Source organism: Artemia franciscana, chromosome 14, assembly GCF_032884065.1.
Source record: "Artemia franciscana chromosome 14, ASM3288406v1, whole genome shotgun sequence".
Lineage (NCBI taxonomy): Eukaryota > Metazoa > Arthropoda > Branchiopoda > Anostraca > Artemiidae > Artemia > Artemia franciscana.
This window is the reverse complement of record NC_088876.1, coordinates 5,527,238-5,543,304: the sequence shown is the minus strand read 5'-3', so window position 1 is coordinate 5,543,304 and position 16,067 is coordinate 5,527,238. Positions and strand designations below refer to the sequence as shown.

The following is a 16,067-nucleotide window of genomic DNA, read 5'->3' as shown; positions in this document are numbered from 1 at the left end:
TTTTTAATCTGCCAAATATTTTCTGTAACATGTACCATAAGGTTCAACGGGATTTATAGTCTTCAAACATTTAAGTAGCAAGATAATTCAAAAGGCTCCATGTTTTGCCAGTTTATCAATTCTCGTCCCTACTCTTTCTTTGTCCCATACTACCTCTGATTTTCAACTTTTATCTCAAAAGTTGTTTCTAATATATTGCAGATAACCTATATTTTGTTAACCTGGATGAATATCATCTAGTTTTATTTAGCTCGACCTTTTCACAAAAGTCAGAGTTTCTCGTCCACTTTTCCTTCCCCTCAACACTCCCTAAATGTTTCAATTTGATACCCCAAGTCGCTATTTAAAGATTGTGGACCCAAAGTTCGGATACCCTGGGGAAAATGGGGTTTTTGGCTACCACTTGCTCAACCTTGCCTTTTACGTGCTTGTCCTGTACTTACTGAATTAAAATTGCTTAACCTTGCTTAACTTAACCAAAAACAATGCCCTTTGCGCCCGATTTTTGAACCTAAACATCATGGACAGCATTATTTATATTAAAGGTTGTCAATAGGTGCGTGATTCATCTCAAATTATTATTTAGTTCTTTTATTATTATTAGGCTACTAGGTTCTTTCATTATTAAAATGTTTATTCTTTTTAAATTTTAATTTCGTTAAAAAAAATTAATTAAATTGTAAGTTCTTTTATTATTAAATATTTTATTATTATTATAAGAGAAGGAAACGATTGAGGATTTCCTTTTTTTAATAATCATGATAAAATTCGGCGCCGTTTTTGTAAATTGGCACAGACAACCAGAACATTTTTTAAGCTCAAATCGGCGTCGTTTTCTTTGCAAACCGGTCCCGAAAAAAGCTACGTTTATCCCGGCGTTAAGTTCGAGAAGATTATGATTTTGATCCTTAAAAGCTGTTAGTAAGAGCAATAAGTTGAAACTTTTAGGACATATTGAGGGGGATGTTGAACTAACCAAAATTAGAATCCATAAGCTCGATTTTCATGCATCATGAAACTAAAGCTTGTGTCTGTTGAAACAAGTTGAGAAACGAGGAGCAAGTTGAGACAAGCTGAGGGGAAACCCCAGCTAATCCTTGCTATCGCATTTGACACTTCCTCCACAAAATTTAAAATGAATATCAAACAGTTCGTGGTAACGAACTGTAGTAAGGAGCGACCCGGCTCAATAGTAACCAAGACTCTAAAAAGTGGAATTTTGATACCAATAGCTACATCAAAAGAATCGCATTTTAATGCTGATTTTTAAATATTAGTTTCATCAAGTTTAATCTTACCCATCAAAAGTTACGAGCCTGAGAAAATTTGCTTTATTTTAGAAAATAGGGGGAAACAACCCCTAAAAGGGAGATTTTCGTTAAGATTCATAGAATCTTAACTTTTTTGGTTTCCCAAAGTCACCAGATCAAAATTCTGAGATAGCTATTTTATTCAGCGTAGTCAAAAACCCTTATAACTATGTTTTTGGGGACGACTTACTCCCCCAGAGTCCCCGTGGGAGGGGCCACAAGTTACGAACTTTGACCAGTGCTTACATATAGGAATGGTTATTTGGAAGAGTACAGACGTTTACTGGGGGATTTTTAGGTTGAAGGGGGGGGGGGTGAGAAGAGGGGGGTATGTTGGGGGAACTTTCCTTGGAGGAATTTGTCATGGAGGAAGAAAAGTTTCATGAAGGGAGAGCAGGATTTTCTTGCACTATTTAAAAAAAAAACAATGAAAAAATAAATATGAAAAAGTTTTATCAACTGAAAGTAAGGAGAAGCATTAAAACTTAAAACGAACAGAAATTATTATGTTTATGATGGGCTCACCTCCTCCTAATACCTCGCTGTTTACGCTAAAGTATTTTTAGTAATTTCAACTATTTATTCTACGGCTTTTGTGATTCAGGGGTCATTCTTAAGAAATTGGGACAATATTTAAGCTTTAGTGTAAAGAACGGGGAACTGACGAGGGGGTGAATCCCTTCATATACGTAATAAAAATATGAGAATACAGAAGTTCGTTACGTAAGCTGAATTTGTAAGTTACGTGTATCTTTTACTAATAAACATTCGTAAAAATTAAAAGTTCTAGTTGCCTTTTTAAGTAACCAAAAAATCGGATTGCCACTAGGCCTCCTCTCCCGCTCTTTTTTTTTCTCAAAATCACTCGATCAAAACTACGAGAAAGCCAATTATCCAAAAAAATGAATATGCAAATTTCGTTTTAATTATTCATCTGCGGAGAGCCAAAATCAAAACCTGCATTGATTCAAAAACGTTCACAAATTATATAAAAAAAAAACAAGTTTTTTTAACGGGAAGTAAGGAGCGACATTAAAACTTAAAACGAACAGAAATTACTTCGTATATGAAAGGGCTTCCTCATCAACACCCCGCTCTTTACGCTAAAGTTTGACTCTTTCTCTTAATTCTACTTTTTAAAACAGTAAAAAACTTTAGCGTAAAGAGCGGGGCGTTGATGAAGAAAGCAGCCCTTTCATATAAAAAGTATTTTCTGTTCGTTTTAAGTTTTAATGTCGCTCCTTACTTCCCGTTTAAAAAAGCTTGTTTTCTTTATTCTTATAAAGGTGCGTCCAGACAATCCGCCTTCTGGAAAAATGAGACAGAAAACAGGGAACTGAAACTACTATTTCTATACTACCTTTCCGTTTTCGGGTCCAAAAGGTCAATGGATCAGAGAAATGGAAAAATGAAATGGAAAACGATATTATTAACTTTTTCACTGAAAAAATCGCCAGAAGAAGAAGACGATCAGATACTATAAGTTTTTTAAAAATAGTCTTTTAAAGTTTTCTAGAACAGAAAAAGGGATAGTGTGTAGCTGCGGCTCTAAAACTGTTTAGTCTACGTTTTGACTTTAGAAAAAGACATATTCAACGAAAATAACTCAGTGGCGTATCCAGCGAGGACGATATACCCCCCCCCCCGCCTTTTTGCGGGCGTTAAAATTTTTTTTGATTATAGCACCAAAAATCACTATGTAGCCCGAGAGTTTGTGTAACCGTAGTGCTCAAGCAACTGTCCGTGGTGGCAACCCTGTATTCTGATCCTTCATGACGAACTAAAACTGATATATATTATTCATAGACCACACTTCGTCCTTCTCTAAGGCAATTTTATTGCGACTGGTTATATCCACTTTCCTATATTCTCGTTTCTATTAATATTGAATATGAAAAACAAATTATTTCAACGGAAAGTAAGGAGTAATATTAAAGTGATCAGAATTTTTTTTTGTAAATGAGGTGGCCCCATCTTTAACCCTCGCACTTTATGCAAAATTCACATTGGGCGTTCAAGCATCCCTTATCCAACTTTAATGCCTAATATTATTTTCCCCGAATATAACTTCTTAAAAGATAACAACAAATACTTAGCCGGTAACTTGTTAACTGAAAGCTGAAACGCTAAAGACAACAATGCGAATAACAACCTTTATCACTTTTACTCCTTTGTAATCATTTCGTATTTACAAAGCCCTGAAGGCATGCCGTATTTCATGGTTACTGTCCCTTTTTGTTCTCTGCATGTTGTTTCGCATATTTTTCCATCTTTGGGAATGTAGATTTTTTCTTTCTTATGTATGATGTCACTTATCCTCAGTTATCACGTATTTTCCCGGATTAGCTGGTATAACATATTCGACAACTACTCCATACCGTTTTAAGTAGTAATCTTAGTAACATCTGACGCCATTTACGTCACAGGAGAGACTAAGATTAAGTGATCCGTCTTGTCAAAGGTGTACTCAGAAAATATATTATCAAGAGGCTAAATACCCGAATTAGAATCTGATTTCAATGATTACGTACTACAGTAATAGAAGAGATAAAGGAAAACTAGAAATAATATTTAGAAAAAGAAAACCAAAAACACCTGGACCCCTCCCAGACTAAAAAGTAAATCAAATGTATTTAAGCACTCCAACCCCATCCAGGTATTAAGAGTCCAGCCTAATGCAGGTTAGGTTTGAATTCCTTTTAGTTTTATTTACGAGCAATTCTGATTTTCCCCTTCTCTTCTTCACTTGATTAGTTGCAATCCCTTTTTTCGTATTTTTAGACGTTTCTGTTCTTTCCTGGTTTTTATCTGCATTGAACATGCCTCGTTTGACGCATCTAAAGATGTTAGCGATCTTTTTTAAATCTTTCCTTGTCCTTTTTGGTGGGTGGTGTTCCCCCGAAAAATAACCCCTACAGAAAATCTCTCCATAAAAAAAAACAGAAAATGCCTCCACCCCCCTCGGAAAATATCACCCCATGCAGGTGGTTTGTCTCCAATCTATTTTGACTTAAAAAAAAATACTAGAGTTTTCTGATCTAATTAGCACACTCCGAAGTTATTTTGACCTTGGAATGGAGGCATGGGTTAAGGAAGGGGTAATCCCCCTCCTGTACGGAACAAATTCTGCGCATTTTCGGGTTTAATGTTATTCTTTACTTTCAGAATAACTGCGTAGACCAGAAATATACCAAGAGATTATAAGGGAATAGATATCAATTTCGCATTTTTGATGCGTTTTTAAAACGCATCAAAACGCAATTTTTCACGGAGGGGATTACTGGTATGATTTTAAAAACAATAAAAAATTAATGTCTTTTTCAAATGAAAGTGCGCAAGAAACATTTTTCACCTGAGATCGTCCGCAAGAAAGTTTCAGGTGGAATTTTTAGCTAGAACGGAATTGTCTAGGGGGGATTTCCCTGGAGGAATTTCACGATTGAGCTTCCACAACGGGGTTGAGAAGCAAAATATTAACTTCTTTCTACTGTCAAAATTTTTTTTTTGAGTCTTGCTATGGCACTGTGGTGAATAAATTGATATCATTGCTTTTTTTGGCTGTCTGTTTTGGTTTTTTGGGTTTGCTTTTTTTTTGCAAAGTAGGGTGGTTTTGTACAACAAAGTTGTTTTGTAGGGAATTTGTATAATAGAAAGCAAAGGTGAGAAATAAAAAAATTTATTAATTTAAGTTTTGGATTTTGGTGAGCAAATGGAGGCCACTCTACTGCCTATTTTTGGCTAATTAAAGCTCTACATAATATGACATATTACCTCCTCTGTTCATCCTAAAACATCAAAATAAAGGCCAAACTATTTAGAACTTTAATAAAGGTTCATATAAGTATCTACTTAAAACTAAGTATATGAGTTGAAATGCAAGATGGGTCTCTAAACTCTCAGTTTGAATCAGTGGAATGGTATCAATATTTTTTCAAACATTTACTAATAAAATTTAATGGAAACCTTATTCTTATAAATGCTAAAGAATTTAGATAAATAGTTTTACTAAAATTATCTTATTTGGGATGACTTTTTATTTTTGAAAATAGATACACCTAAATGACCCATTTTTATCAAACTGTTGTTATATAAAATTTTAAATTTGGAGCTGATTATAGGGATTGTGAGAGCGTTTTCTCCTGTCAGATACACCTGAATACGGCAATGGAAAGCAAATCCACCAAATGGAATTAAGTCAAAAAACCAATTTATTTTGAATGAAAGTTTAGAGCGATATTAAAACTTAAAACAATAGAACTTATCCTGTGTATGGGGGTGATTGTCCCACTCTTCAACCTACCAGGCTTTACTCTCAGATTTGCTCTTTACTTTCAATACCTAAACAACGAATGCCCTAACACAGAAACTAAAATTATATCTTTTCTTTTTTCGACAGTGGATTTTTCTACAGTGGAAAAAAGCATATTTGCTTTAAATAATAAAATTTTCTGTCCAAGTTTTGAAAGACAAAATTTTCACAATCTCCCTCAAAAGTCACAATTGAACGTGCACATAGGTACATTCAGTTCACGGTTTTCAGGTAATTGGTAAACAAAATAATTTCGATGACCAACAAAAGGGTTATCAATTTCGTCTTCCTCGTTGTTTTTCAAGGGGACCAAGTGTGGCCTTTCTTGTCTCCTGGGTGTTACCTCTTTGCTTATAATCCGATACTTGGCCACCTCTAAATGGAAAGCCAGAGAATCCATAGAGTTCTAGAACTTTTTGGCCCTTTGAATATCAGTGTATTCAAGCCAGCTATTCACTACCACCAAGTCAATAAGGTGAAATGCGAGCTGCAGTTTCCACTTTCTGGACCAAATGATTATATTTGTTTTACACGTCCTTTCAGTAATATAATAGTTAATCTTAAGCATGAATAGTTGGGATGGGGGAAGCTGTTACACCACGTGGAGCAGACTCTACACCTCGCATAGGCGTGTGTCATGTGGTATATAAACTGTGCCTTAAAATGGGCAGGTCCTTGTGCTTTCATAGACCGACGGAGCTACCCCGTTTTTCAAGAGGGGGAGCGCACACATTCCTTGGAGAAGAGTAGGCCTATTCTTAAAAGTGTTCATATGGATGTAACTGTCTTTCAGGCTTTTTCCACGATTGAAACGGGCTCGCCTAGATTAACTATTGGAACCTTGTGTTACGAGGATAGGAATGGAGGAGGGGTGCGAGTTGTTTAATTGGCAAAATTAGTCTAGGAATAAGTGTCTCATCTCAATTTCTAAAATAAAAGAACACGCCAAGAAACGCCAAACATTAGCTGATGCTGGTGTTTCTTTTTTGTCAACACTAGGGTCAGCCCCTCCTATTATAGATCATCCCCTTCTTTTTGGATGTAACTTTAATGTTAGCCCCTTTTACTTAGTATGAACGCGTATAGTGCAGGTTTTTATGTGATCCCCGGCTATAAAATTATGGTAAGGGCAAATAACTAATGATCATTAATAGGAATTAGCATTTGACATCTGAAATAAAGCCTGGGGAGTGAAAAATAATGAAACTCCATTCATGAAATTGCCTCTTTCCCAAAACTCATTGCTAACACTTAGTAAATACATCATGCGGCAATGTTTTGATATTAGTCTATTTGCATGAAGCAAATTGTGTAGGGTAAACCTCACGAATAGAAAAGAATGAAAATTTATTTTAGAAAATAAAACCAGTTCTAAGTTCTGTGTAGTTGCGAAAAACATTATTTTGTTTCTCCGCATATAAAAATGTGAGATAGGAAACGTTAAATAAATTCTATGTAGTTGCGAAAAATATTATTTTGCTTCTCCGCATAAACGTGAGATTGGAATTGTTAAAAATAATCCTTCGAGCCGGATTTGAACCAGCGACCTATGGATGACAATTTTAACCTCTACAGTCCACCGCTCTACCAACTGAGCTATCGAAGGCTTGTTTGGATAGAGAATTAAAAATCAACATAATAAAGTAAAAGCAAGGCAAGGCTTTATTAGTGCTATAAGCCATAACCTACGTTAACTAAATAATGAGTAACGTTGACGACCTTTAAAAATTCGTGCTATAAAAGTAAAACCTTGTAAAATAGATCTGCTACTTAAATTAAGCATACGAAAAGTGTTCTCAGCTTCACTATTGCTCTATCTCAATGTATGAGGTTTCAAAGATCTGCCAATACATTTCCAAGTTTCGAAAAAATCGATTGATGTGGCTTAAAATTCTACTCAAATAACAGAAATTGCATTTTTAAAACTAAACCAGAGAAAAGGAAACTGAAAGCTGAAAATTAAGGAATAATTATTTTTTGTGTGAAAACTCCAATAGGAGACCTGTCAATTAGGCGAATTTCTAAGAATTTCTAAGATTTAAAATTTCAAGACTCAAATATAAGACTTAAATTTGATTCATAAGACTCAAATTTCTAAGACTTAAAAATTAAAAATGTTTTACATAGTAGCTTGGTTTTTGGTCCTAGATTCATTGCTGAAATTCATACTGAAATTTTCTGGCTTCATTTATTTCATTTTCTTAACTCAACCCTTATCCAAGATAGCGAAAATTGCCTTGTCTAGAATTTTACCCAAATTTCCATTGAGGCAAAGATTCTTGGGCCTTGGTAGTACTTTCAAACAGTTCGTGGTAACGAACTGTAGTGAGGAGCGACCCGGCTCAATAGTAACCAAAACTCTAAAAAATGGAATTTTTATACCAATAGCTACATCAAAAGAATCGCATTTTAATGTTGATTTTAAATATATAAATTTCATCAGGTTTAGTCCTACCCATCAAAAGTAACGAGCCTGAAAAAATTTGCCTTATTTTAGAAAATAGGGGGAAACACCCCCTAAAAGGCATAGAATCTTAAAGAAAATCACACCATCAGATTCAGTGTATCAGAGAACCCTATTGTAGAAGTTTCAAGCTCCTATCTATAAAAATGTGGAATTTTGTATTTTTTGCCAGAAGGCAGATCACGCATGCGTTTTTATTTGTTTGTTTGTTTTTTTGTTTTGTTTTTTTCAGGGGTGATCATATCGACCCAGTGGTCCTAGAATATTTCGAGAGGGCTGATTCTAACGGAAATGAAAAGTTCTAGTACCCTTTTTAAGTGACAAAAAAATGGAGGGCACCTAGGCCCCCTCCTACGCTAATTATTTTTCCAAAGTCAACGGATCAAAATTCTGAGATAGCCATTTTATTCAGCGTAGTCGAAAAACCTTATAACTATGTCTTTGGGGACGACTTACTCCCCCACAGTCCCCGTGAGAGGGGCTAAAAGTTAAGAACTTTGACCAGTGCTTACATATAGTAATCGTTATTGGGAACTGTACAAACGTTTTCAGGGGAATTTTTTGGTTAGGGGAGGGGTTGAGAAGAGGGGGATATGTTGGGGGAACTTTCCATCGAAGAATTTGTCATGGGGGAATAAAATTTCCATGAAGGGAGCGCAGGATTTTCTAGCATTATTTAAAAAAACACAATGAAAAAATAAATATGAAAAAGTTTTTTCAACTGGAAGTAAAGAGCAGCATTAAAACTTGAAACGAACAGAAATTATTACGCACATGAGGGGCGCACCTCCTCCTAATACCTCGCACTTTACGCTAAAGTATTTTTAGTAATTTCGACTATTTATTCTACGGCTTTTGTGATTCAGGGGTCATTCTTAATGAATTGGGACAAAATTTAAGCTTTAGTTTAAAGAGCGAGGTACTGACATGGGGGGTGAAGCCCTCATATATGTAATAAAAACATGAGAATACAAAAGTTCGTTACGTAAGCTAATTTATAAGTTCCGTATATCTTTTGCTAATAAAAACATACGTGAAAAATTAAAAGTTCTAGTTGCCTTTTTAAGTAACCAAAAAATCGGAGGGCAACTAGGCTTCCTCCCTCGCTCCTTTTTTCTCAAAATCATTCGATCAAAACTATGAGAAACCCATTTAGCCAAAAAAAAAAAAAAATATGCAAATTTCGTTTTAATTATTCCTCTGCAGAAAGCCAAAATCAAAACATGCATTGATTCAAAAACGTTCAGAAATCAAATAAAAAAACAACAAGTTTTTTTAACTGAAAGTAAAGAGCGACATTAAAACTTAAAACGAACAGAAATTACTTCGTATATGAAAGGGGTTGCTTCCTCATCAACGCCCCGCTCTTTACGCTTAAGTTTTTTACTGTTTTTGAAAAGAGGAATTGAGAGAAAGAGTCTAACTTTAGCGTAAAGAGCGGGGCGTTGATGAGGAAGCAGCCCCTTTCATATACGAAGTAATTTCTGTTCGTTTTAAGTTTTAATGTCGCTCCTTACTTTCAGTTAAAAAAACTTGTTTATTTATTTATTTCATCTTTATGAGAGGGTCATCGGATAGGACAGTGCACTGGTTCTTTTTAGTGTAAATCAAATTTGCTGAGTTATAAGTTGTAACCTAATAGTAACAGTAACAGGAGCGGATCCTAGATTTTCTTTAGTGGGGGAGGCATAATAGGTTGCTTCAGTGAACTTGGGAACAAAAAAAAAAAAAAAAAAAAAAAAAAACCCCTGCAATTTCAAGGGAACCTCAACAATTATGTGTCGTATGTAGACAGTGGAAATGGTCGTAAATTTAATCTAAAATCTGGTGAGGGTTAAAGTTCTAATAAATCTGTTGAAACTGAAAAGGTATAAAAATATTGATACGAAAATAGTAAGTTATAAATACTGCCCCGCCATAAAAAAAAATTAAAAACCTGTTCACCATCTATAAAAAATATAATATTTAATATTATCTGCATAATTTTTTGCCTTTGCACTTCTGACCGCTATAGCGGGTGAGTTAAGCTTTTTATTGTCAAAAAAAGATTGATCTTGAACTATCTTTTGGGGTTATGCACTCTTTGTGACAATTTGTATAGGTCAAACCAATTAGCATGTTGCTTAACGTTATGGCATCGCTCAGTAACTACGATAGTAATGAAGAGTAAGAATAGATGATAAAGATATAACTTGTATATTCGTAAAATATATATTAAACATCAAATACTAGTTCTTTTGGGGGTGTAACAAGAAAAACAGAACGAAAAGATAGAAATGCATAGAAGAAATTTAAAACAAAGGTTTTGAGTATAGGCAGTAAAGCACTAACTAGTGACTTTTTTTTAAATAGTGTTTTAATAGTGTCAACTTTGACGAAATCCCAAAAATTTACTAATGAAAATGTTACTTTTCATAACAACGTAGCGTATCTTTCCACTTTTTCAAAGTTCTGTATATTTTGCTTAAGTTACGAGCTTAAGCTTGTAAGTTCTGTATATTTTGCTTAAGCTATAAGCTTAAGATTCACAATGGTATGAGAATAGTCTATTTCTGTATTTCCAAGACCGCCAAATCTATTTATTAAACGGTCGATTTCTACTTCAATATTTTGGTGAAGGATTATTATGGCTAGTCCTGTCAGTCTAGAGTTCTGTCAGTTTAGAGCTCTTCGTTAGTATTTCATCTTCCATTCATCCTAAAATATTCGAATAAAAACCAAATTGGTCAGAAAAATCTTAACTCTAATGCAGAGGCTTGTGGGTGTGTCTTCAAACTAAGTATATGAGTCGAAATACTCCTTAAAAATAAATAATTATTGTATTTGTAATTTTTGTGTTTGACAGGTTTAGATTGGTGATTTAAATTCTCAGGATTTCAAGCTGTGGTAGATTTCTAACAATTTTTTTATTTTATTTTGAGATTTTCATAAATTCAATTCAAATTTTAAATCTCGGTATGTCTGTTATGGCATCGCTTAGTAACTACGATAGTAATGAAGACTGTTTAATAAATAGAAGGTGATACATTTTGTGGTAATACTGTAGTTGCATTCTGTTTCCGTGGTTAATTTCCACTTTTTATTTAGATTTTATTAGTAAATGTTTAAAAATAAAATCGATGCCATCCCACTGATTTAAACTGAGAATTCAGAGACCCAATCTATACCAGCTAGAAAAAGAAAAATAAACACATAATTATTTGCTTTCTTTTTATAAATATTTTTTTGAAAATCTATTCCTCGTAAATGATTATTCCGACCTTTGAAGGAGTATTTCGACTGATATACTTAGTTTTAAGTATATACTTATACGAACCTTTATTAAAGTTCTAAAGAGTTTGGTCTTTATGTTAATGCTTTAGGATGAAAAGAGGAGGTAATATGTCTTATAATGCAGAGCTTTAATTAGATAAAAATAAACAACAAAAAGAGAAAAACTCCACAAAAAAAACCTCAAACGAGACTACGATCAGTAGAGAGGAAAGACTAAAACAACGCGGATATTTCGCCTGCACCCAAACTAGGCGTCCTCAGCACAAGATAAAAAGAAAAAAAACTAAACTAAAAACAAATAAAACCACCACCAATAATAATAAATACAATTGTCGTTACTGATCCACGTAGGGAAAAGAAGCTATTAGAGTTACTTCAATGAGAACATCAAAGCAACTGAGGAAAAATTATGAAAATTGAAACTTAGTTAACTACTCTGTTGCGAAATAATCCTCTTGTAAGCTAATACTGAAGCAACTCTTTTTAGTCTAGTAGGTAATCTTGTCCCCTGGTGATTGTGTAAAATTTTAATTCCCTTATTGATTATTGGTTCATTTTTCAAAAGACAATCATAAATTGGATCAATATTTAAACTCCCTGTGTCTCTATTAATTGAAATATTAGCAAATATATGTTTTTTTAATTTCTATAGCCTCCCTCGCCCACTGAGAAAAACCTCTATCATTAGAAATAGCTGTAGCCTCATCAAATTGTATAAAATGTTCGGGATAAAAGAATGTATGTTCAGCTAGAGCCGAAACAAAAGTTTCAGGAGGCTTTCTTAATTGTAGGGTTGTTTCTATTGTGTTGTGATGCTCAATAAATCTTTCAGTAAAGTGTTGGTGAGTTCTACCAATATAAAACTTTCCATAATAACAGGGCATTTTATACACCCCACTAACTAAATATCCCTGGATTAAATCCTTCCCAGAATTAAGAAAACTACCTGATGGTCTAACTGATTGGAAACAAAATTTTGGAATGTTTTTAACGATTTTTTTCCGATTTTTTAGTTTGAAGTGTTTTTTCTGTGTGTTTAATAATGTTCTGTAAATTTTTTATTAATAAAATTTATATTTACAAAAACCCTCCCCCCTGGGATCGCTCGCTAGGGTGGGTTAGCCAAATATTGTTGCGGTGGTGTGAATATGCATAGTCTTGGCTCAATGAGACGTGGAATTTTCATTAAAAGCTCTAAGAAATAGCTCTTAATACGGATTAAATTTATCTCTAATAACAACCCACCCACTCCCTCTGGAATTGGTTCATAGGACCCCAACTATTCTTTAATTTATGGTTCTTTTTGCTTATATTGCTTATATATCCTTTATAAGCTCTTTTCACGTTTTATTTTATTCTTTTGTTGAGTTTTAATTGCTTTTTTTATGTTTTGATAATGCTTTGTAATTTTTATGGCACTTGGTATTAACCAAGTGACATATAGCAATCGCCAATTCTGTCGGTCTGTCTGTCTGTCGGTCTGTCGGTCCCGGTTTTGCTACTTTAGGCACTTCCAGGTAAGCTAGGACGATGAAATTTGGCAGGCGCATCAGGGACGGGACCAGCTTAAATTAGAAATAGTCGTTTTTCCAATTTGACCATCTGGGGGGGGGAGTGGGGGGCCGGTTAATTCGGAAAAAATAGAAAAAATGAAGTATTTTAACTTATGAATGGGAGATGGGATCTTAATGAAATTTAATGTTTGGAATGAAATTGTGTCTCAGAGCTCTTCTTTCAAATCCCGACCGGATCTGATGACATTGGGGCGAGTTGGAGGGGGGGAACCTAAAATCTTGGAAAACACTTAGAGTGGAGGGATCGGGATCAAACTTGATGGGAAAAATAAGCACAAGTCCCAGATACATGATTGACATAATCGGAACGGATCCGCTCTCTTCGGGGTAGTTGGGGGGGGGGGGGGTAATTCTGAAAAATTAGAAAAAATGAGGTATTTTTAACTTACGAACGGGTGATCGGATCTCAATGAAATTTGATGTTTAGAATGATATCGTGTCTTAGAGCTCTTATTTTAAATCACGACCGGATCTGGTGACATTGGGGGGGGATTTGGGAGGGGGAAACCTAAAACTTGGAAAACACTTAGAGTGGAGGGATCGGGATGAAACTTGGTGGGTAAAATAAACACAAGTGCTAGATACATGATTGACATAACGGAACGGATCCGCTCTCTTTGGGATAGTTGGGGGGGGTTATTTCTGAAAAATTAGAAAAAATGAAGTATTTTTAACTTACGAACAGGTGATCGGATTTCAATGAAATTTGATATTTAGAAGGATTTGATATTAGAAGGAGAAAAAATTGGGTATTTATAACTTACGAGTGGGTGATCGGATCTAAATGAATTTTGATATTTAGAAGGACATCGTGACTCAGAGCTCTTATTTTAAATCCTGACCGGCATTAAGCCTGTTATTTTCCTTTTTAAATCAACCTATTGATTCATAGAATTTTGTTAGAGCTCAAACCATATGATCTCTTGGCTCTTAGCTCTTCTCGCCTCGTCACAAGTGCCATATGAGCTCTTAGCTCTTGTTTGTATTAGTAAAAGTTATATATACAAGGGTCTTTGTCTTTTGGATTTATTGTTTTAGGATAAAACTTCAATGCGTAATCATTGGCGTAATGAAATATATAACGCCGATATTACGTAACATCTGCTATATAACTTAACCTGTCTAGGTCATGATAGAGCTCAAATAACGCTGTAATTGGCAGGTTCGTCTAACATAGTAAAAATCCACAGCTTTGCTGGATAGTTATGCGGCACTGTGATGATGGTTAGGAAACACGCAAACAATACCTCAACCGTTCTAGTATACGATAGAGGAATAACCCATGCGTGCAACAGTTTATCATGTAAAATTCATTAACCGAATCATATTATTAGGAAGACTTTCATAATCCAAAAGTCCAAGACACGGTTCCATTGAGGAGAATCCCTTTCGAATTCTAATTTGTACAACAAAAAAAAATCAAATCTTTGGAATATAAAGGTTCCCTGAGAAAAACATTGTGGAAAAAATGATCTCTCTTAAAGTATTGTGTAACAACCCACATGTACATCGTCATGACGTAACACCTACATGTGTACTTCATTACATCATTCCCAATAAATCTATTAAGTCACGTGAGATTGCCTCATCCCAATAGATCTAGCAAGACAAGCAAGATTGCGTCACATCCCACTTGTATACCGTTATTACGCAACACCCACGTATGTGCCTTCTCCTCTGTTACTGCCGGGACTTCCCCGCCTGACTAACGGTCTATAACAAGTCCTAATATGTAACAACCCAAAAGCTATTACATAACAACCAAAGTCAACCCTCTCTATTGTTTATCAGACACCTGCCTCTTGAAGAAAACATTTCACTGCGACGTAACAGCCACCTGAAAACACTCCCTATTACGTAGGTGTACTATACACGTGCGCTATGGTGCCAGACCCAGGCGCGCATAATAACATCTTGAGGGGATAGCACCTCAATTTTTGCACACACACCCCCCTATGGCCCACTTTAAAATGATTATAGTGATACTACTTTGAGCGGAGGTTATGTTATCCCCGAAGGCATATTTATTGAGACATAGTTAGTGGCAGATCTTTCAACTATGCTGGACATATTGATTGTCTCAAAATTTTGATCAGACGGCTTTGGAAGAAATAAAGGCGTGGGGGGGTAGCTATCCTCGAATCTTTTGGTCAGCTAAAAAGGGCCCTAAGATTTTTTCGATCAAATTAGTCCTCTCTTGATCTTCTCACTGGTTCGATGCGATAACCCCTGGGAGAATAGAAAAAAAACGTACCCGTTATCTTTTTTCTTGCAAAAAATTCAAAATTTTTGTATATAGGAGTTTGAAACCTCCACAATAGGGCAAGCTGACATGAATAAAAGGAAAAGAAAAACTCACAACTAAAAAAAAAACTAATAATGTGGTGATACAGATGCGGAGCAATAGAAAAGCCAGCTGTCATTAGACTTTTCTGTACTTTAAATTTTATTGTAATTTTTGGAACATGAAACTTTCTTATATTTAACTAATTTTTATGTGCTGAAAAATACGAAGTTTTAAATGATGAATTAGGATTGCTTTTTGATTATTTTTTCTTTAAAAGGGGTAAATTCCAGAAGCAAAGGGCATTGATTGATCAAAGAGAGTTGAATGCAACTTTGCCTATTCAAATCTGTCATATATCCCTCTACTAACATCAATATCACCGTATCCTAATTAGATACTGTTATTTATAGTTGATGCTGATGTCGGTTGTGGCTGTAGCATTCGCAACCCAAATACAATAATGAAGGCAGTGTCAGGAAACAGTGCTTGGAAAATGGAAAAACAAAATTTTATTCAGTTCGAATAGTTGGAAATTTGTGGAATATAAAAAATAAATGCCTCAAAAATTGTTTCAAGAAGAAATATCCATGGGGATCCACCGATCCCTGTTATTTCATATTCGTATTACTGTTTTACGACACCACCTTCAATCTTGTTTTTGGTATTGAAAATGCTACCAACAGAAGCTGACATGTAACAATAACCTATAATACTCATAATACTAATTAAATAACATAATTAGTAACTAAATAATAAATAACTCATAATACTGATAAAAGCTCACGAATAGATAATAAATAGCTAATAATAGCTCGATAATAAATAACATTAAAACTTTCATAACACGTAG

The 16,067-nt window shown here is 34.7% G+C and overlaps 1 protein-coding gene and 1 non-coding gene across 3 annotated transcripts in view; one reads left to right on the top strand and one right to left on the bottom strand.

Moving 5' to 3' along the window:
* Positions 1-16,067, top strand: part of LOC136035223 (UDP-N-acetylglucosamine transferase subunit ALG13-like) — a 100,667-nt gene that overhangs the window by 63,751 nt on the left and 20,849 nt on the right. The window lies entirely within an intron of this gene.
* Trnay-gua (transfer RNA tyrosine (anticodon GUA)) lies at positions 7,139-7,225 on the bottom strand. Its single transcript is given in 2 exon segments — positions 7,139-7,174; positions 7,189-7,225. It is a non-coding gene; the product is annotated as a tRNA-Tyr (tRNA).